The 21113-nt window shown below is 43.6% G+C and overlaps 1 protein-coding gene across 4 annotated transcripts in view; it reads right to left on the reverse strand.

Annotated features, from left to right (window-relative positions):
- The window catches only part of CREBRF (CREB3 regulatory factor), a 55180-nt gene extending 44321 nt beyond the window's left edge, over window positions 1–10859 (reverse strand). For 2 of the 4 annotated variants that reach the window (XM_040630284.1, XM_040630283.1), the window contains exon 1: window positions 10178–10859. The gene's annotated coding sequence lies outside the window, so the exon portion shown is untranslated. Of the gene's footprint in view, window positions 1–8648; window positions 9312–10177 lie in introns of those variants that run through there. The other 2 variants (XM_040630281.1, XM_040630282.1) reach the window with 2 other exon arrangements.
- Between the last annotated feature and the right edge of the window lie 10254 nt (window positions 10860–21113).

Here is a 21113-nt window from a genome sequence, read left to right on the forward strand (position 1 = left end):
AAGTTTTGGGAGAGTCAAAAGTTATGTATGAGTTTCAGCGGCATCCGGGGGGGGGGGGGGGGGGGGGCTGGTGCCCTTAACCCCCATGTTGTTCAAAGGTCAACTGTGTATTTATCGAGCATCTTTTACATGCTCTGAAATTATCTAGTAGTTAGCTTGTTAATTTGAGTCTTGAACCACTATAGTATCATATAATAAAAATATTTAAAATGATACTCCTGAATTTTCTTTTACACTTCCAGGAAAAGTATTATTTGAATTTCAGTTGATTCTGAAGATCTGAGAGAATTCTTGTCTAGTGAGGAGAGGGTAGAAGAAGGAGTAGGATTAAAATTTATTTAAACCAACTGAATCCAGGCACCAGACTGATCCAGGTTATACTGTTCTTTCTCTCCCCATGCCCATTTTAACTGAAACAAAATCTTTTATGCAGATTAAATACTGAAATTTAAAAAATCATTTAGTTTTCTGAGCTATTCAGCAGAAATCTACAAAATGTAAAAAGGGAACAGCAGAATTAAAGGCAGCAGCATAGAAACAGGCAATGTTGTAGGCGAACACATTTGAGCCATACTGCAAGATCCCAAGACACTCTGGATGTACCCTAACAACTTCAGCACTCCAGTTATCAGAGATCTAGACTCTTCCTCAAACTTTATTGTCTCCTCCCTCCTTTCTGAGATTTGACACTTTACAAAAGTAGCAAGAATATATACAACAATTTTGAAATTGTCTTCATGTTCCTTCCTATCGTGTGAACTGGGCTGTACCACTGGCATAGGGCCATAGAACAGCTGGTACAGGGTTACGGGCATACGGCTACAAAGAGGTTGTGAGTACAGTTTTGCAATCATTTATGTCAACACTGAGAAAGACTGGCTGCCTCTTTGGCTCTGATACTCCTAAAGGCTTGCTCTGTGAGAAGCAAACTCTAGAGTCAAGATAAAAGGTTCTGCTTTATGAGTATTCGGAATTTTATTCCAGATTCTTTTATTTGTAAATACAAGAAATCCCCGTCTTACTTTGCAGGGATTTTGTGATTCACAATAATACGTGCCCTGACACAAAACAGATACTCAATAAATTGTGGCTATTTTTTTTATTCTAAAATTCCTTTCTTATTATAAGATGTTCCTGGAGTGTTGCAGCTACTGAAAATATAAACCTGAACTCAGACTCCTAGATTGTCTAAATTCCACACTTAATTATCACAAAAACCCAACTGCTTAGAACTAGGGTAGATAAGGGATCTGCAGGCAACACAGGTCATTTAACATCCCTGCCCTGGTTCATGAGGGTCAATATCAATTATGCTGGTTTAATCAGCAAAAGAATCTTTGGATTCACAAATTCATAAAGCTTCAAACTAGTCATCTCTGTACACAATAAAGAACTGGCAAGTAGGGGCTCCTGGCTGGCTCAGTCTATGGAACAGGCGACTCTTGAACTCAAGGTGTGAGTTCGAGCCCCACATTGGGTGTAGAAATTACTTAAAATTTTTTTAATTCTTTTTATTTTTTATTTTTTTTAAAGCATCTTTATATATATATATTTTTAAGATTTTATTTATTTATTCAACAGAGATAGAGACAGCCAGCGAGAGAGGGAACACAAGCAGGGGGAGCGGGAGAGGAAGAAGCAGGCTCATAGCGGAGGAGCCTGACGTGGGGCTCGATCCCATAACGCCGGGATCACGCCCTGAGCCAGAGGCAGACGCTTAACCGCTGTGCCACCCAGGCGCCCCTAAAATTTTTTTTTAAATCTTAAAAAAAAAAAAAAGACTTGGCAAGTAAATTACAAGGGGAAAGGGCTTCTTCAGAGAGATTATTGCTCTAATTGTTCAAACAATTACATACAGCTAATCTCTTTTTTACAGTTAGTTATACTGGCTTCACCAGAGATTATGGGTAACCCAAGGGAATGGATTTACACAAAATTTATCTTTATATCTGTAACACCTTACACAGTTTCTAATAAATACAAACACAAAACTTATATATTTGTCTCAACGGGATTCAGAATAAACCAAACAAAGAAGATGGACTACCCCAATTGCTGGGAAAACGTAACTATGAATAGAATCAGCAGTTACCAGAGAAGCACAAAAAGTAACAAGAACCTGATCCCACCCTCCCATCAGATACTTAGAATTCTTATATCCCTCCTAGCAGAGGAAAGAATAAAATTCATTTACAGTAATTCATTAGTTTTTTTAACTTGGGAAGTTGGACAACCAGCAAGTTACAATGCTAAGCTATTAGGTAGCAAAGTCCCAACAAGTTCACTCTACCAGGACTACATACATTTTAAAAGGAAATACAAAGTTAACTGAAGATTTAAAGTAAAGGCCTCAAACTGGACTGAAGCCACAAATCAATGCCTACATATGGGTTTTGTTCGGCTCACTCACTGGTTTTCTTAAAATATTAAATTTTAACAGCCAGCATTTAAATTGGAAATTTCATATAAAATTTCTGAGTCCTGTTAACAAATGCCACTCTCCTGGGGGAAAAAAAATCATTGGGTATATATTCCCAGCAAGATCACTTGAATCACTCGAATTGAAATGAATTATCCCTTTAAACTAGCCTGTGCTCCCCAGCTTGCTCCAATCTCCACTAGTTCCATTTCACAGATGAGGTGCCAAAGCTGACAGATGACGTGCTGTCAAAACCACAGCACTAGTAAAAACCCTATTTGTGAATACAGTTAACTTCAGGACTTTGACTCTTAAGCATTCCGCAACTGGACCTCCAAATAAAAAACAGTTAACGATAAGAGAGGTATTTAAAAGACCTGTACATGACTGTTTTTAGTAGCTTTATTCACAATGGCCTAAAATCTGGAAGCAAACCCAAAATGGATGGATAGACTGTGGTATATCCATAAAAATAACAAGTACTCAAGCGATACTCAAAATGACATGAAATCTCAAAAATATTAACATTAAAAGCAATGAGACTCAAAAGACAACGCATTCTATGACTGCATTTAAATGAAATTCCAGGAAAGACAAAACTACAATGATGGGAAGTGAATCAGTGATTGGGGCCAGGGGTGAAGCAGGGTCATGAGGGAATTTTTTGTGGTGATGGAAATGTTCCATATCATGACTGTAGAGGTAGTTAGATGACTGCATAGATTTGTCAAAACTAAAAATTAGGTAAATTTTATTTTACATAAATTACACCTCAGCAAAACCGAGGTGTTAGAAAACACTATAAAACTACAGAGAAAAGTACTATCTCTACCTGGGTAAGTCTGGGAAAGTTTCAGGAAAAGGCGAGATTTGAATTGAATCTTGTCACAGGACAATTTTAAGGTGAATTAAGTAGAAAATACAGCATATAAGTGGTTATATTCTGCACTGGAGTCTGTGAGAAATGGCATCTCTGAATACAAAGGAAAATGCTTCAGAAAAGGAAATTCATAGAGATGGACAATTAGTACTTGGAAAGCTATCAAAGCCAAGTTGATCTCACACAATTTTCCAAAAAGGAATCAACTCAGACATAGGTTGCTGTTCAAATGCAAAGCAGCAGACAGTGTGAAAGAATGTTTTTGTTTTGTTTTTAAATAAAGCAAAATGAAGAGGAAAAGTAAGGGTCAAGGGACGCCTGGGTGGCTCAGTCGGTTAGGTCTCTGCCTTGGGCTCAGGTTGTGACCCCAGGGTCCTGGGATCGAGTCCCGCATTGGGCTCCTTGCTCAGTGGGGAGCCTGCTTCTCCCTCTGCTTCCCACTCCCCCTGTTTGTGCGTGCTCTCTCTGACAAATAAATAAAATCTTAAAAAAAAAATAAAGAGTCAAAAAAAGGGGAAAGAAACCCAAAGGGAATAAAGAAAGGGGTGGAAACAAGGAGGTGAGATAAAGGCAAAGGGACCCATTAGGTCAGAATAAAAAGTATCTTGGTACTGACAGATTACAAGAGAGAAGAGAGGTGTGTCAGACTTTGATGAAGGACTAAAAGAAAAACCAAAAACTATGGGAAAAGAGACCATCTAATAAAAGTCAAAGCCAGAGAGTAAAGGGACCAGAGACCTGACAGTGTAGAGCAGGCCTAGGAGTAGAGGACAGAGGAAAACAAAAGAGCCCTTTCCTCCCAAATCTCACCTAGTAGTCTCCTCCTCCTCCTCCCTCTATCCCCTCTCCATGGCCATGTCCTAGGTGAAGCCTTCTCATATCCAAGCCCCACATATACACATCACATACATCTTTTATTTTATTTTTTAAGTAGGCTCTATGCCCAATGTGGGGCTCAAACTCATGACTCCAAGATCAAGAGTCATGCTCCACTGACTGAGCCAGCCAGGCGCCCTGCATATATCTTTTATACCTCCTTGACTGGACTGGAATGCTTCCTTCACTCGTCTTCAAAACACAGTTCAAATGGACCTTTTCTGTAAAGCTTCTCCAACTTTCCTCCAACTTTCTCAGGCAGAGTTACTAGTCCCTCTTCCGTATTTTCAGAACACGTTGTTCTAAAAATTATCCTACTGTTAAACTGCAAGGTCTTGTTTCCTCTAGTAATCTATGGGCAACTCCAGTAGAGGATTCAATAATAAGGATGAAAACACGAACTAACAAACATTTCACAAAACTATCAAGTCCTTTCACAAGTAAAAAATTTTATACATCTTATACAACACAAGTAGGAAGCTAGAAGCCTTGCTGCTTAAAGGAATTCTACAGTGAATCCTTTGAACAAGAGTACAGGCACCTTACCCCTAGTTTCTCCCCATACCATCAAGGACCTTTCCTTAAAGTTTTATTTTTGTAATGCTTTAAATTTCTGTTGAATGGAAAAAATATGATAGAGAAGGCAAACTGCATCAGGAATAGTATGCAGCTGTCAAAGAAGGAAATCCCTCTCTAAAATAAAAATAAAAGCACCTAACCTCTCAAGAGCAGAACATTATATACTAAAGAAAATAAGTGTACAAGAAGAATCTGAAGAAAACTGCAGGACACAAAATCAGCAAGCTCATAATGCTTTCATGGGAAACTATCAATGTCAACAATACCCAAAGACAAATAAGTAAAACATGACTTTGTAACAAAAGATGTAAAAGTAGGTTTGGTGTTAAAAGGACAGAATAGCAGGATGAACAGAGTTGCTAGGAATTAGCGGGGAAATGAGTGATTTAAAAAGTTGTCTGGGGAGGAGAGTTCCAATATAGATTTTGGAAGAAAGGTCATGAACTGGTGAAAAAGCATACAAGGCTTGGCTAGCAACACAATGAGATGGTACTGCAGTCACCAAGTACCACTGCAGTCCCCTGCAACAAACTCTCCCCACGTCTAGTCCTCCCCACTGGGGTGAATCAGACTTATTAACAAGAATGATTTTACAGTACTTCCCCAAGACGAGAAACACTGCTATACAGACGAATAATTGTCCAAACCTCTAAGAAATAAGAGGTTCCACTCACATTTGCCAAACACCCAGAGATCCAAATGTGCCAAGAGCTAATGACAAATCGAAAGGAAAAAGCGCAGGTTGCGTGTGTGTGTGTGTGTGTGTGTGTGTGTGTGTATGGGCATGCTTAGAAGAAATATTTAACAAGTATAACTAATGGAATGTATCTGAAAAAAATTAACAAAAGAATTCAAGGGATTTTTAGACATCATCAAAATAGCTTTTCCATAAACTTTCTCAAAAGAAAAGGGTCAATTTTTAAACGAAAGCTTTTTGTTTCAGCAGATGGTGATTAATTCCTCCCTTCCAACTAAGCCCAGCATCTCTACTAAGAGTAGACTGACTTATTACCTTCCAGATAAGCGGTTTTTAGCAATGCACTCATGTATTTAGGAAGTTCAGAAGCACTAAAAGGTGTCAGGCACAGGGTGAGGCGCTGGGGATGTAAAAATAAAGAGGCGGGCTCTGACCTCAAGCCGCTCATCAGGTAGAGGACAGAAATGGGTAAATACTATACTGCGGTACACGTGCTAATGAGGGTAAACTGAGAGGTCATTAAACTATGAAAAAGAAAACTGAATAGAGATTTGAGAGGTGGTTCTAAGCAGGCAGAAGTATTAGCATATTCAAAGTACGAGAGCTGAGAATACAATAACTGACAATTTCCCAATATCCCACTATGAGACAGAAAACATCATTAATCTCTCCCATTACAAATAAACTGAATTACCCACCGTCACCCAGCCGAATAGCAGGCTAACTAGAACTAGAAACAAGATTACAGGCCACATGATGCTTTTCTGTTTTAAGGGTCAATATATTCTCCTTTCTCAACTGTCATGTTGGCACTTAAAACCCAGTTTAAGTCAACAGAACTGGAGAAATACTGCATAGAAACAAAGCAAAAAGCTACCCATGAAAAAACTAAGTATTTGCCCATGTAATATTTTTAGAGTTTTAGCATCTCCGCTTCAGTGGGCACTTAGTACCACTTCACATTTTCCAAGGAAGGGGACGGGCAGCAACATGTATCTCTTGGGATCTTGTCTGAAAAAGTATCCTACCGTATTTAGGTAATTCTACAAACATCTCAGACAATGACGGCACCATTGGTATGGCTTCCAAATTAACTGCATGATATACATAAGAACTCAGAGGGTTAAGTATTTACTCATTTGACTAACATCTCTTCAAACAGCTGTAAACAGTTTTGCTAGGAATGATACACTAAATGAACTTTTAGACCCTCAATAGGACCATACCCTTGACTATATTAAGGTTCTTAAGTATCATACCTTAAAAAGCAAGAACTTTTCACTCAGAATGCATCTCTAAGATAAACAGGATTTAATATTCCAACATTTGCTTTAAAACATTTTTTTCAGGGGCACCTGGGTGGCTCAGTGGGTTAAGCATCTGACTCCTGATCTCCACTCAGATCCTGATGTCAGGGTCATGTGTTTGAGCCCCGTGTTGGGCTCCACACTGGACGTGGAGCCTACTTTAAAAAAGTAAAAAAAATAAAAGTGGTTTTTTTTCAGGAAAACATCTATTTGCAAGTGAAATAATATAGAATACAATGCTGCTATGTGCTCTTATTCTAAAAATTCTTCAGGGCAAGAGATAATGTACATTCTGCAAGGGCTCAAATTACTACCTGAAGTGCATATTTATATATTCTGCAGTATCTTTACATCTAAGTAATTAAAACCCAGTGACTGATGTCTTAGAACAGGGGTTGCTAAACAAACTACAACCTTCAACCACAGCCAGTTCTTGTAAATAAATTTTATTAGAATACAGCCCCAAACATATTATCTATGATTGTTTTCATGCTACCATTTGCAGAGCTGAGACGGAGACTATATGGCCCACAAAGCCTAAATATTTACTGTTTGACCATGAACAGAAGTCTTGTCAACCCCTATCTTAAAATCATCAGACTAATAACCTGACAAATTATGTCTAGCCTGAGTTTATCTAGCCTGGAAGATGAACTACTGAATACAATGAAAGATTTTCCTCCCAAACATCCAAGTCAAAACCCACAGGGAAACAAACCTCTGCTGATTAATTCCAAGTCACGTAAGTGTCAATCCTGACTACAAACTATACTTTAAAAGCAAATGGTGGATTTAGCTTAACTTTTTTAAAAACTGTGCTACGTTAATAAACATACAAACTCGTACTTTCACGGTCACTTGTATTGCTAACCACCAGCAGGGAACCATACAAGTTCATTTTTCAGTCCTTAAACTGGCATCCAAGAACCCATACAGAATGAACTAGTAAACCAAGCAGGACATAGTCTAAGAGTCTGTTTTCACTTGTCATGATAGAGAATGGGATGGTAAGTGGAACACCCAAAATCTCTCCTTCTGGATGTATTTAGCCTCTTCTATACTAACTACTCTAAGAATTCCAAAGCTGGTATATAAGTCACATATAAGAATTACACCCAAGTAAGTCCTATCGGATCTATCTGCCATTCTTATTTTATTTTTTGAAGTAAGCCCTAGGCCAAATGTGGTGCTTTAACTCAGGACCGGAGATTAAGAGTTGTACACTCTACCAACTGAGCTAGCCAGGCGCCTATTTGCCATTCTTAAGAAAAATCAATAAATTAATAAACTAATACCTTTATTTGCTGTAAAAGTTATATTTAAAAACGGAAGCCTATAAAAAAACAGGGTAATTATATTTACATATGTGATATTTACATATCATTCTTAACAGAACCGAGTCAAGTATGTCAAAACAATACAGAAATCGACAAATCATTTATTTACCGATTATTCTTCTTCTCCGGTTAACAAAATAGGAGATAATGCAAACTCCTAAATAAATGCAGCCAACTCCTGAATGGCCTCTACGTGATACCCAAGTGCTTAACCAAAGTGCATCAACAGCCTGGTACCCTTGACAATACCAGTGCAGTCACAGGTTGTAAGGTGATGTTAATATAAAGCTAAATCAAGCATTTAATAAGGCTGACAGGATGCCAAAATAATCAGAAAACAAAGCAAAATAACTGATTTTCTAATTACTGATACCATTTCCCCCTTCATCTTTGGTGTTTTCCCAGCGATTTTGGATAAAAAAAAAATGGGAAAAAAATATTTAGAAGTACAATCAAGTGACAACCAGTTTACCACAGATTACCAGATTTACATAAAAGTCTTATTTCCTGCTTTTTAAAAAGAAGTCAGTCAGATTTTGATCCTATTCCTCACCTGCAGGATATTCACAAAGTCCTAAAGAACCTTCAAAACTAATTTTCTCAAGGCTCAGTTTTCTTATGAAGTTGATTCACATGAGCTACAAATCTATGTAAGCAGGAGGGGCAAATTACTACTAGGACTAGGACTCCAAAGTGCGAGGGCGAGCTTTAGCAGGTACTCTGATGAAAAAATGGAAACCCCACCCAGCTCTTAACTTTCTCGGCTTTTTCTAGTCCTGGTTTTCTGTGCAAAATCCAGAAAAGCAGAACTTCCTCCTCACTGCCTGCCTCTATGTGAGGCCTTGTGCCGAAATTCAGACCGCTAGTTATCCAAGTACCTTCTTAAGGTAGTCTTAAGGCTCAAGCCCGCTCAGAAACAGCAAAAAGGTTTGCTTTCTTGGGTTAGAGGAGAGCAATTACAGGGTTTGGCGGCCGTGTTTGTCAGGAAGGGTAGGGCCGAGAAAGAGGGAGAATCCAGAGATTGAGCTCCATCTAGTCCCAGGAACCACCCCCAGGGGCGGCTAGACTGCCCTCGGTACTTCCCTGCCTCCTCTGCTCGAGAGGGGAGAGCGGTGGGTCGGGGTCTGGCTCCCCTGAGCTACTTCCTGGTCCGATCGGACTCGCCTTCGGACACCCGAAACGCCCCCGGCCCGGCTCCCTCGCCCTTTGCCCTGTCTCCTCCCCTCTCAGTGACCCACCACCACTGGTCCCCTCCCATCTAACATGGCCGCCCCACCCGGCCCACCCCCGGCACAGCCTAACCAATTGGGGAGCCCGCGGCACCGCCTCCCCCACGTCCATTGGCGCAGCAGCCTCCATACGCCTGTCCCATTGGACGGCATGGCCTGCCACTCCGCGCTGAGGGCTCCGCCTACGAGCCGCTTCAAGCTGCTTTGAGAAGACATATAAACAAATCCCGGAGGGAGGCCCCTCTCGCCCGTCTCTGGGGCGGAGACGGGAAGGGGGAGCGGCTACCCCAGAGACACCCCTGCCTGGAACCCCCACCCCCACCCCCAGCCAGCGCTTCCTCGTCTCCTGCTTGCCCCGTTCCAACCTTCGTGGCCCCGGCCCTTCCTCACACGCCCCTCTCTCTCCTCCCCCGCCAGCCTCGCCTCCCCTCCCTTCCCCGGCCCCTCCCACCCGCTCGCTTCTCTGACAGGCCGGTTGCCGGCAGCCACGGCCCCGGGCTCGGAGGCAGCACTGAAGGGCCGGGCGGCCTGGCAGGGCAGACGCCTGGCGTTGCCCACCCCTGGCCTAGCCTGCCGCCCACCCGTGGGTCCCCTGTACCGCCGCCCCGCGCTTTTATATAACCGTCCCGGGCCGGGGGTGGGGGAGGGGAACCGAAGACCCCGTGACCGGCAGGCGGCAGCCTGAGGCCCGCGCGCCCCCAGACTCGGCCCTGGTCCCGGCCGCCCCGCGCCGGCCCGGCTCAGAGCCCCGGCGCTGCTGCCTCGTAGGCCAGCGGCCCTCCTCCGCCCCCCACCCGGCTACTCCCCCAGCCCAGACCCCTGCGGGCTCCGGGCGGAGAGCAGCGGAGCTCACCTGTGGGTGTGGGGGCGGCTCAGGGGCTGGGTCCGGTTCCGCTGCAGGGGCCGCGGCCCCTCTCCATGCTGCCTCGGTTTGTTTTGTTTATGTCCTTCCTGACGGGTTCCCGGAAATCGCGTGACTCGCCCCCCTCACGTGGGCCGCGGCGAGGAGGAGGAGGGAGGCGGGGGCCCGCCGGCCTCCGGCCAATCGGGAGGCGTCCTGCAACCCGGCCAATCAGGAGCTCGTCCCGGCTTGGGCACCCCTGTCACATGACGCCGGAGGGGCGGATTGCCGGGAAAAACCAGGAAGAGAGGGCGGAGCGGGGGCTCGGCGCCTGCCACTGCAGCGTGGGCGTGGGCCGTCTTTGATACAGAGCCAGACTCACGTTTGTAGAGGAGGTTCGTTTACGAAAGCTTTCTCATCCAGCGTTTTATCTGCTCTCACAACTGCACGGTGAGGCCCGAAGTGTCCGTATAGCCATTTATATTTATGCCCATTTGTATTTACATTCTAAGTTCAGTGAAACTTGAAAGGGGCTACGGGAACAGAGGGCATTAACTTGAGAGGAATTTTATCAACTTTGTTTTATGTAAGTCCTCCACATCTGAACCTCTTAATTCGCTGAGACTGACCTTGCCTTCAGTCATTCGTTCATTCAACTATTATTTATTGCGTACGTAAGCCCGAGACATTGGGATCAATCAGATTGCGTGCACCTTTAAGAGAAAGAATACCTGTACACAACTATACAAACAGAATGCTACTAGAAGCGCCTAGGCAGACAGACTTCGTTATTCATGTGCCCGAAGTTTCCTTGTGCTATATAATCCTCTTAATAACAACAGCGACCCTTTGCTACTGAACGTGTACTATGTGGTAGGCTCATCATCTCATTTAGTTAACCCTACAGGTACACGCAATGGTAATATACCGATTTTTGCAGACGGGCAAATTAAGGCTCAGAGGGATAACTTGCTCAAGGTCAGGCTGCTAGTAAATGAACCAGCTGGGCCCAGAACCCAGGTCTGTTGCCACAGCCTGTGCTACCAGACTGCTCTTTATACTTAAGGGCACAGAATTTATCTTCTGAGCACAGAACAGAAATACGATTTTAGTAAGCATGGAGAAAGGAGGATTAGAGAACAGAAATGCTTGGCAAGATTCCCTCAGGATGTCAGTTTTCTCTTAGGAGTAATTGCCTTAGAAATCGCGGCTCTCCCTTGCACAGACCTAGGGAAGTATTATAATGTTAATGTCAAAACCATGGACTTTGGAATCAGAAAGACTTCTAAAGATCATAAGCTTCAAGAGGGCAGGGATTAGCCCTGCTGTTTCTCCTCTCCTTTTCATGCCTGCCACACAGGCAGTCATTAAATACTGGTTGAATAACAGCCTGGATTTGAATCTTTGCTCTACCACGTGTTAACCAGCACAAATTATTTAACTTCTGTCAGGCTCCTCTGTAAGTACCTCATGGGGTTGATGTGAGAATTGAGTGGAAAAATTCATATGAAGCACTTACCACAGTGTGTCGCATATAGTGAGCATTTAATGAATGGTAGCATTATTAGATTGTTTCAAAGACATCATTTAGAAGATGTACTGTAAGCTAAATAGCAAGTAAGGATAATTCTAGACTTTAGCAGTTTAACAGTCACTAAAATAATACTTGTGTAAACAGTACTAATAGGTGGGTATGTGTAGATACCTAAGGGGAAAGTAAAGTAAATCTCACCTCTGCATCCTTCAAAATGCCTTGGGGTCTCAGTACCCAATGAAGGAGTATTTTCCCTACTGCACAGGAAGTACCAGGATTACCATTTTCTTTTTTAAGTCTAACATACCACATTCTAATTTTCCATATCGATGGGAGTTTAAAATTGAAACACCAAAAGAAAAACTGGCTTGGGAAGTTGGAGCCAGTTTCCACTTACTCGTTCATATTTGATTCCTGCATTAAATCCCCATGGAATACATTACAGACTATCCTTTCTTGTAATACTATGCTTGGAAAAACTCCAGCAGATGGCTAGCTCTTCCACGATTCCACTGCCCTTCTGACGGTCATTTTCATACTTCTGGCCAACAGTCTGCAGGGGTCAAGGAGCAGCCTGATTCTTCTAGCACATGGCTCTGCCACTGAAGGAGCTCACTAGTGAGTTATGTTGGATTCCCACCTTTGCATTTTCCCGTCTCAGAAAGGACAGTTTTAGGTAACGGACACCTTTCCATCACGGTTTGTTAATGACCATATCCTGCTCTGAAGTGAATGAAATCACTAACTGCTAATTGATGTGTGTCTCTCTGGGTTTCATCTGCCAGATTATGCCACAATCAAAATTGGCAGGAAATGGGGACTCTGGAATAGCCTTGGCTTGAGGTTCAGGAGACTCTTCTTGTTCTAGCCACAAAGTAGGAACCAGCTGCCATCACCTCTTCCAAAGTGCTTAACCTTGCTTCTGCAGAATCAAGAGCCTGAGTCAAAAAGTATGTGTTACACAAACATGACACAATGCAGGAAACAAAGCAATAGTTAGGACTCCATTGAACTCTTAAAAATAAATTATTTATTTTTTGATTAGGTAACATATACACAGCACAAAATTCAAAAGGTACAAAAAGATATTCAGTGAGTATTAAATCTCCCTCCCACCCCTGTTCCCTGGCCACTCATTTTCCCCGCTTAACAAGCACCCATGCTTTGTGTATCCTCCCCGCGGTATTTTCTGATATGCTGACATTTCACGCACTTTAAACCTCGAAGTATCTGAAATGATGTTCTTGGACCCAAGATTTCAATTTGAGCTCTACTGACTCTGAGATCCAGGATGAGGGGCGGGACCTCTCTGGGTTCCCCTTTCTTCACCATGAGGAATCTGGACTAGAACTGGATGTTCTCACCAACCTTCTAACTTTTAACACTGAGTTCTCCTGAAAATAATTAAAAGAGTTGCCACCAGTCCTAACTTTCCTTACGACCTAAAGTTTGCGGTTCTTCCTTAGAGCACAGACTGAGCTCTGCCTGCTCATTAGGAACACATCTGAATGCGTGTCATCCTTTCGAGTCTAAGTGTTTTCTTTCCGCGCCCCTCTGGACCTGTGTGATACCTTAACATTTCACAGCTTCAGAAGTGAGATTAATTAACTCAAAGCTGGAAGATCTCCAGGAAAAGCTGTGTCCTTCTCACACTTTTAAAAACTGATTTTTCTTCCTGAGGAGACTGGCGCATTGCTGAGGGTGAATCTAAAAGATACTAACTGATGGTTGGCAATTGGCACCCATCCCTCATTCACCTCTCCTACAAAACATTCTTGGGGGGAAGAAGAGTCCAGCTCTTCCCCTTGCCTTAACCTCTCAATAGGATGCAGTATCCTTTATGTTACAGCTCTGAGCTTTGGTTTCTTACTTCTCTTGGAAAGTACCAAGTTCAGTCCCAAGGCTCTTCTCTAGTCTATCCGTTATTTACCCTGATTCCTCACTCCCTGTACGCAGAACTAGGTCTGCCGTGAGATAGGAACTTAATAATCGCTGCGGTCAAATTCCCACTCATCCTCCACGACTCAAGATCCCACATCTTTGATGAAGTCTATTTCTACCACGTCTATTACTGCCTCATTAATATCCTTTCCTCTACCATCCAACTGAGCACTTCAAGTACTTATTGCTCTGTACTATTCATAGGATGTGTGCTATTATGTCCTCAATTAAAGCAAGTGGTGTAACACTAATACATCCTTGAATTATGGAGAATGAAAGGCACGTCATCAGACAGCATACTCAAGCCTGTGTTTAGGGATGGGTAGTGGAAGACAAGAGATAGAAATAAACTGACCCCTGTGGAGTGTCTGATGTGTGCACGAAGACACAGTCCTCGCCTTGGAGGAACTCAGAACCTGAAGGAGAGTGACGTGGAAAGCTTACAACAGAACAACAGAGTTTGTACGACGGGAGGCCCTGTTGCAGGGGTTAACATGATAGCTATGTGTTTCCGGGCCACTTTCTTGCTAACTTATTTGAGCAAGATACTAAGCTGACTGTTCTTGATCTCTCTCGTGCACCAGGTTGATTCTGAACATCAAATGTAGAACCCGGTGCATAACGGCAGGCAACGGTGTTGGCCCCCCCCCCCACCTTCCAGGAAGGAATGTGGCTAGAAGCTTCTTAGAGGAGAAGCAGCAGCAAAGGGAAAGTAACAGCAAGAGAAGGCAGCCAGCAACTCAGACTGTTTTGAGATTCCATTACCTTCCAAGGCAGCATTCCTATCAAAATTGTTTTGTCTGTTTCGTGAAGACTGAAAACTTCTAGGACAACTAGTAGCTCCTGTGGGGTTTTGTTTCTGGTTTGGTTTTGTTTTTTGTCAGCGCTAAGCTGAACATACACTGTTAGTTTCAGCAACTCAAACTGATAGCAAGCCAGGAAGCCAGGGAGTGAGAACAATCTAGCATTTGTTGTAGGAAATACTCCCAAAGGACAGGTACAATAAGACATTCTTGTTGGTGAGGCCCGAAGTAGGCCGATAAAAACAGAAAGTAGAGGAACAGATCGATAAGCAGCAGGAAGCAAGCCCTGTAGTTGTGATAACAGTTTGTTGAACTACAGATGGAAGCACGCTCCCAAAGAGCGAATCCAGGCTAAAACTATGAAGCTGGATTTCCACATCCAGGAAGTGAACAGTCCAGAGGGGTTGCTAAAAGAAAGGAGTAATAATAAAAAGTTCAGAGAACTGAAAGTGAAGTTAGGGGGTCCTGTGTATCCAAGGTTTTTGTTTTCCCCACAAATTCACAATGTCATAAATTTCCCTCGTGCGACAACGAAACCAGGGATGGTGCCCACCAGTGCTGAGTTTTCCTCCTGTCTTCACAGGGTCCAGCCCAAGAATGAGAGGTGTAAAAGAAACGGGTGCCATATTCTGCACCTGTTTTCACACACCAGTCGGCAGGGAGACCTAAAGCTCGTTAACAAACCTGAATGGCAACTGCAGATACTATCCTGTTAGGAAGGGCAGTCCCAGGAGGAAGCCGCACTCCTCGGCCCCCATACCTCAGTGCCCACCTAGGATCCTGTGGGGCTGCCTGCCTTTCCATACAGAGCCTCAGGGCACCTTGTCAACCTGGGCAGCACACCTGTCACTCAGGCAAAAGCCAGAAGGATTATGGCTGCAGGAGTCCTGGTAAGCTGGCCAGGACTTCACTGGTGCCCCTACAACCAGCTGGCTCCACATGAAGGGGCTTCCTGCCCATTTATCCAAGCATCTCTTCCCAACTTGGTAAAGGAGGAAGTCGCCTTTGGGAAAACTGGGAGTAGGGGTGGAAACTGAAGTGAGATTAGGACAAAGTAAGGGGCAGTTCTCCTCTCCTTCTAACAAAGGAAGTATTAACAGGTTTAGGTTCCTGTAAACACCATGGGAGAAAAGAGGACCAGGTTGGTGGTCTTTTCTCCTCCCTGCGGTTTGAGGGACACAAAGAAGTTGGGACTAATAGAGAGGAGAGAGATGTGCAATGCTGCTCCTTGCCGAGTCCTGCCTGCGTTATAGTCTGGTGAAGGGTAAAGTCCTTAGGGCCTGGCATACAGCAAGAAACAGGGAAGGGTCAGCTATTGTTGATATTATTTGTATTAGGTTAACTCCACGCCCAATGTAGGGCTCAAACCCACGCCCCGAGATCAATAGTTGCATGCCCCACCAACTGAGCCAGCCAGATGTCCCTATTGTTGATATTATTAACAATGGTTCTCACCCTTTCTAGGGGTCTGATGAAAGCCATATACTTGTTCCCCAGAAAAACACATATAAGTATACACACACCTAATTTCCCAGATAATTTCAGGGTGAAACTAAGTCACATAACCTTAGCGCCTCCAGCCATAAAACAGGATTATGTCCCACTTACTCATACGACAATGTATGTTAGGAAGCTGGAGGTGAGGGTGGCGCTGACTGCTGTTCAAGCCATGGCGTTTACCTTAGATCTCTAGATTCCTCTTCTTTCTTTGCCCACCACTTAAGAGTGGGTGCTTGTAAGGTCTCAAGCCTAGACTGCGTCTCTTCTCACTCTACACACTCTTCCTGGCCCCCTTATCCACACCCACAGGTTCAGTAATATCCATGCTGGTGCCTCATGCTCCACCTCCAGCCCAGTCTTCCTGCCCAACTTCCAGACCCACATAACAATGGCCCACTGGGTATCCGCATACCTCTGGCACCTGCAAATTCTCATTGTCCGCAACTGAACTCATCACTGCCCCCATCTCAGTGAAAGACTCCAATGTCCACCCAGCAGGGAACCTGCCTGCAGTCGTTGACTCCTTCATGTCCCTTAACAACCTCCCTCCCCCAACATCCATTCAATCATCTGTATGTGCTAATACGTGCTAGCCCCCAATACACTACTTCTCTAACTCCATTTCATTCCTATCACCATAATCCAGGATACTTCTTCCTTTGGGACTCCTGCAACAGCTTCATCAATTGTTCACCTAGCTCTTAATCATCCTCTGGGTTTACTCTTAAAGTGCATTTCCTTCAAGAAGCCTCCCCCTACCATTAGTGTTTCTAGTGCTGTTACTCAGCAACCAGTATGTCCAAGGCTCGGCACCTGGCTACCGTGGGCTCCACCCACCAGGAGCACCTGGGAGCCAATTGTCTCTCGCTGCTAAACTCTAAACTCCAGCTCAGGGCTGAGTCTCTTCTGCTTCCCACTGTCTCAAGCGGCTAACATCAGGATAAAGAACAGGAGCTGAAAATACCTGTTGAATGTTGTTGAAAAGCTTTTGTGGCTTGGAAAGTCACACTCAGCTTCCCAACTCATGCTTCCTCAATTACATCGCCTACTTTTACAGAACATCTGCTCTGCTGGTTCTGTTTTGGAGTGGCAGCCCACAGTGTAGTACCACACTTTGGACAGTGTAAGGAAACTATGGCAACCGTGTCAAAATCCTGACAGCAACTTCAGTCAAATCCTGACTGGATTCATGTGGGTAGCGGTGGTAGTCACTGAGCACCCTTAGCCACTAGAATACTCCTGTTTTGGAATTGGCCGGGGGGTGGGGAGGGGTAGGTGTGAGTTGGGGTAACACAGGGCCAATACATTTCACAAGGAGGGGGTTTTAACTGAAGCAGAGACACAGCCTGCATGAAAGACTTGCTTGGAGCACTTGGGAGGGAAAGAACAGTGGGGCTTATTCTAACCCACGTGGGACCCCGGAACATCAATATCCCAGGCTTCCACTTTCCTGTGTGGGCAGAATCAAAATCAATGCTCCCTTTTCATTTCACCATGCCGTCACTGTGAGCACCTACACAAAAGGAGGCCAGAGTGTTACAAGCCGAATGCTCTGTACTCTGTCCTGCACAATGGAAACAGTCAATTAGAACTGCTGTGTGAACTCGCGGATTTTCATTGATTCAGAATAGCTTCAGTGTTTTAATCTAGCTGACTTTGTTTCCCCTGACCCTGAATTACTCTTAAAACAAACAAACAAACAAACAAACAAACGAACAACAACCTGTGTGTGTGGGGGGGTATATAATGGATGCAGGAGGTATTAACACTATTCTGACAATGGTCCCCTCCAAAACACCTTTTCCCCCCGATTATAAATGTAATACATGCTCTTTGTGAAAAATATAAAAAGTTGCAAAAGAAATTATCAACATTTTGGTCTCTCTCTCACCAGGCTTTTTACTATGTACATAAGTTTAAAACCCTGTCTTTTTTCCTTAATATTTTATTATTTTTTGTTATTAAAATAATTTTTATCGTTTCTTCTTTTTACACAGGTAATACCTTTTCATTGAAGAAAATGCTAAAAAGGAAAAAAAATTTGAATCATCTGCAGTTCCCATCCAGAGGCAGTGCTAGTACTTTTATCTTTTCAATCTCATTTCTAGGCATACATTGCAGAAAAAAAGAAATTACTAAATGTACCGCACTCCTGTAGTCGGATGCAGTATGACTTATTTGAGCGTCTCCTTATGTTGGGCATTCAGGTTGCTTTCCATTAATTGTGCTATGATAAATATCCTTTATGGTGGTTATTTTACACTGTGCTTTTTTTCTTCTTTGAAAATTAAGGATTTTCTACAATTAATTCCATCCATTCAACTCTTGAGAGAAAGGTGAAATAAAGGAGCAGGAAAGAAAGTAACACGTAAGTTTTGCCTAAGGTCCTATCTTCATTTTAAATATATTTGTTCTTCAAACAGAAGAGAGCACTTGCATAGAAGGATGGGGTAGTGAAACCATTCTTTTAGAATGCCTAGATATGTATTTTAAGATATAATTTAAATATAGTTAGTAAAGGAGCAATTGACTGTTCAAATTTTTGGAAGATGAAATCCAGGACCAAATCTTCCATGAGTCCAAGCAACAATTTAAAATCATTTCTCGGGGCGCTTGGGGGGGCTCAGTGGGTTGTGCACTGGACTCTTGGTTTTGGCTCAGGTCATGATCTCAGGGTCTTAAGAGTGAGCCCCCCTGGGGCTCTGCACGCACTCGGTGGGGAGTCTGCTTGAGATGCTCTTTCTCTCCCTCTCTCTGCCCCTCCCCCCACTCACACGCACACTCTAAAATAAATAAATCTTCTAAAACCATCATTTCTCAATTTTAACACTTACCATTGTTAAAAAACTGGCCAGCAGAAATGAGCCAAAAGACACTACTTCTGAAGTAATGCCAAAGTAAGATATGATAAAATATCGTTGGGTCAGTGATAAGGGTACAGACATCATAATATGTTTAAAGAAAACAACAAAAACACTGTTCAGAGAAAACAATGACATTCAGACTACATCTTAAATCATGCCAAAAATACTCCCGTTCTGGTAGAAGAGCTTAGAGGACTCACATAGAACCTGGAAGGGCAGGAAGGATGTGGTCCAGACACTTATGCTAGGACTGTTTCTAAGAGATCTATCTCCCTGCTCAGAGGTCAGGCCTGGAGCCTGGTGTATGTCTTTGATTTTTCTGTAACCCAAGTACAAATGACCAGTCAAAAGGGAAACCACACATAGGAAAAAAAAAAAAAACCAGCTGGCTGCCCCTCTAGGGGCTGTCTTTATAGAAAAGTCATCAGGGGATCCTAGCAGTTTTGTCATTTCTTTAGAGAATACTCTTTGTGTGTTATTAAAAGTTACAATTCATCTTCACCGACAACATCTCACTTGGTAACAAGCTTGTATAGCAGAAAAGGCAGGTATTATCCCCACTTCGTAGATGAAAAAACTGAGGCTCAGAAGTTAAATGATTTGCTCCAAGTGAATACCACTTGCAACTGATGGAGTAAGACTGCAAACCTGGGGCCTCTCCGAGTCTAATGATCACGCCAGCAGTCCACACCATGTTCATCTGGACAGGCTTTGGAGGAGCAGGATATTTCCAATATCCTTTTAAAGGGCTGCATGGGGCTCCTTCCAAGCTGGGGTCCCGGCAATCACTGAAGCAAGAGAACTGTCAAAGGAAATGTGATTCACAGCCATCCATCCATCTCAGAGGATGGGCCATGTTGTAACAAAAGGGGTCAATTACTAGGAATGAAGTGGGGAGAAAACATGTATCCGAGTTTACATATTAGTTGTATTTAATATTCTCAAAAATGTTATAAATGAGGAAACAGGCCCAAGGGTTATGTGACTTCCTGGAGAAAGAGAACTTAGCAAGTTTCCCTCACAAAAAATAAGTTGATCTCCTCATTCCCTCATGTCAACAATGGCCATAAAGCTAGGTGGTGAGTCACAGTACCCGGCCTTTAGGGGCTTGTGATCAATCTTCCTGGGAAGTCTCTGATCTCCAACTTGGCTAGGACATGAGCTTTCTTCTTCATAGGCTTTGTGCTGAGGCCATTAGGGCCTCACTAGCAATAAGTCCCACTAGGGTTTGGAGAGGAGCCTCCAGGTTCAGGCCTGAGCGGCAATTAGGGCCTTTTACTTCCCTAGAAGGCTTACTGAGCAGGATGGTCCCTGGCACAGAATCAGTCCCTTCAGTACTCACACCCTTGTGTTTCTCAGGGTTATTAATGCAGCCAACACACTAATCTTCCTGACTTGTGCCCGTAGGAATTGGATCCCAAAGTGGCAAGTCCAAATGCAAAAAGTAATGTAATCCAGTTGACTTCCCAAAATGTCTGAGAGCAAATGGGAAGTACAAAATGGATCAGCACAAAGTAACAGAATAAGGCAGCATTCAGGGACTTGGGTCAGCTAGGCTTATGACCTCTGCTTTCAGCTATGCCATTAAATTGGAACTGTGCCCAACCACGATCATGAACGCTGTCTTCCATCACTGCCGCAAGCACGCCACAGCTAAGGTCTGCTGTGCTGAAACAACGTGGGCTCCCTATCAGCTAAGCCATATGCTGAACTCAAGACAGGCGAAAGCAACACCCAAAGGAAGCACCATTACAACAGAGACATCACAAGCCTCAGCTTCAAAACCATGGTGCTTTGCAAGAAAGCACTGCAGAGTGGTAGTTGGGAAGACTTTAGGCTGACCCCCAGTGCTAATGGGATGCAGGGCCTGACTTGAAGAATCTGGGTAGATAGCTGCAATGGAGTCACACTTCCCCCATGGTTAGGGTTCAGAGACTGTGGCACCCTTTATGTACCTACAGTAACCACCAGCATTGCTTTCTTCGATGACAAATACTAAGGTCAAGTGAATTGCTCTGATGGGAGACAGCCTGGCAGAATTCTTCCCTAATACCCGAAACCCAACATTGGCTCCAACTCTGGGAAAAGCAGAGTGGCAAGTGAGAAGGGCTCCAGAGGGGAAATTACAAAACACGGATCCTACTCCCTGCTCTGCCTCTGAGCAACTGCATTAAACTAGGCAAGCAATCTCCCCGTCTGGGCTCAGATGCCTTACCGGTAAAACCACTGGGGTTAGCTAGTGTTTGCCCCTATGATCCCTCCAGCGTTAGATCTTCAGTGTTTTATGGATTCCATGAAATTAGCTA

This window comes from Ursus maritimus, unplaced genomic scaffold (assembly GCF_017311325.1).
Source record: "Ursus maritimus isolate PB19 unplaced genomic scaffold, ASM1731132v1 scaffold_15, whole genome shotgun sequence".
NCBI lineage: Eukaryota > Metazoa > Chordata > Mammalia > Carnivora > Ursidae > Ursus > Ursus maritimus.